This window comes from Ipomoea triloba, chromosome 12 (assembly GCF_003576645.1).
Source record: "Ipomoea triloba cultivar NCNSP0323 chromosome 12, ASM357664v1".
In the NCBI taxonomy this organism is placed as follows: Eukaryota; Viridiplantae; Streptophyta; class Magnoliopsida; order Solanales; family Convolvulaceae; genus Ipomoea; species Ipomoea triloba.
In genome coordinates this window covers 7,946,841-7,949,041 of record NC_044927.1, presented here as the reverse complement: position 1 = coordinate 7,949,041, position 2,201 = coordinate 7,946,841, and the positions used below count along the sequence as shown (strand labels likewise).

General features: G+C 35.9%; 1 long non-coding RNA gene across 1 annotated transcript; it reads right to left on the bottom strand.

The window, feature by feature from the left end:
- Positions 1–507: 507 nt before the first annotated feature.
- Positions 508–2,201, bottom strand: LOC115998017. The gene is made up of 3 exons (XR_004093817.1): positions 1,958–2,201; positions 865–1,234; positions 508–790 (listed from the first exon to the last, which is right to left on the bottom strand). It is a non-coding gene; the product is annotated as an uncharacterized LOC115998017 (long non-coding RNA).

The following is a 2,201-nucleotide window of genomic DNA, read 5'->3' as shown; positions in this document are numbered from 1 at the left end:
TGCCTAAAGACTTGTCTTAAGTCTCGCTTGTCGATTGTACCATCATCGTTTATTTTATTTTTAAAAATCCTTTACAACCATGTGGCGGATTAGTTAAAATCCACATATTATTCACCATTATTGAGTCCATCTCATCAGTAATTGCCTCCTTCCATAAGGCAACATTCTAAAACTTCATTGCTTCTTCACCGAAATAAAATTATTCGGTTACATAAAACCTATAGGCTTTGCTATGTTCAACATATCCTATAAAAATGCAGTCAATATAAACTTCATTTAAAATAATCACACAAGTCACTCTGTACTAATCTAAGCAACGTGGAATTCCTTATAACACCAGGAGATGGATTCCTAATAATTTTATTTAACATGCATGTCTTGCATTTTTTCACATTTAAATCAAAGACGAAATTAAGCCATCTTTAAGTCTTTAACCATATCATATAGTCGTTTATAATTCACGTAACATAAATGATATAATGCCATAAAAAAGATGAACACACCATATAAACGGAACAAACAAATTTATTTATATTTAATTTGAACATACAACATACTATTACACATGAAACCTTTGTCTAACAAATACACCAGCTTTGGATAAAATAAATCTATCCACTTCAAATACTAATTTGAAGCTAGTTCAACTTGTCTAGTGCCTTGGACTTTCACCATGGAATCATTTCTCATGTACAATGTTAGACCATCTTTCATCAATTCTTTATAAAGATGCACATCCTTGCAAACATATCTTGTTGCCCCGGTGGTCTAGCCACCATGAATCATCATTCTGCATTACAAAAATTTCAGAGATCATAACAATGAAAGTTTTCGTACATGCAGAAACAAGATTAAGAATCTCACCTTACTTCTCTTGGCTACTTCCATGACCATGATCACTATTACCTTGGCTTTGAGTTCGCTGTGCCCTCTTTTCCTTCCAAATTTTGCAATCCTTTTTTAAATGTGGACCGCTACACACCCAACAGAAATCTTTTGTGTTTTCCTTTGGCTTCTTTTTAAATTTAGAAGATTTGGTGACTTTACCTAGCCTTCCTTTTCCTTTATTGTTTTCACTCGATTTGCCTTCATCAACAGAACCTGGAGCCACGGAGCCTGTAACACTTCCTGCACTTTCACTTTCCTGCGATCTAATTCCTTCCTCAACTCGAAGGTCGATGCCCGACTGTTCCATGGTAAGCTCTTCAGTTTTATGTTTTAAGGAACGTTGAACCTTCTTCCATGAAAGTGGGCAACTTGTCAGTGATACACACAATGGCACTTAGGGGTGAGAAAAATCAGTTACATAACTGACCCAAAAACCAATATGAACCGAAATATATGCTATAAGCCTATAACCGTCGATTTTGGTCGATATTACAGAAAAACTAAATAACAAATTATTCCACAATTAATTAATAGAGAACTAAACTTAAAAAAGTTTTAAAATAAAATCTAACAATCCACAAGTCCAAACTCCAAAATAACTAAAGTCTAAAGTCTAAACTAACAATTAACAAGCACACTACACAATGCCAAATACCAAATTGCCAAAAGTCCCAAAATCACACTGAAAAGCAGGAACTCTGGAAGCACACTGCCAAGTGCTCAGACATCTCCATTGAGTTTGTTGATGATATTTACAAATAATAAGGAAGAAATAATAAAGTTTTAAACAATTAATCAATTATACTAGTTGAAGGGTTGAACACTTAATTAAACATACAATAAACAAACATACTGTAATGGCAGCATATAATCAACATTAAAATTTTAATATTGTAATGGCACCCTTTAATTGTACTGTAAGGGCAGCATATAAGATAACGAGAAGAGATTGCCGGTCGATTAATAGATGAAGATGAAGATACAAATACAAATACAAATACATGAATATGGTGAGGACTGAGGTCGGGAACAGCAAATGTAAAGAAGCAACCTCATTTATTGTTGTTACCTTTAGGTTCTTCAGCAAGCCAGAGGATGTGAGGACTGAGGTCGGTCCGCACGGAGAGCGTCGTCTGTGGAGTCTGAGGAGTGACCGGAAGTGTCGCCGATGCAGAAGTTCCGGGCGTCGTGCGTCGTCAGTGCCTGTGGATTGGTCGAATTCTCAGACGAGCTGCCGTCTGCCGAGGAAATGACAGAATTAGGGATTCCAAGGGAAATAGGGATTAGGATTTAGGGCATTGGATATTTGGATG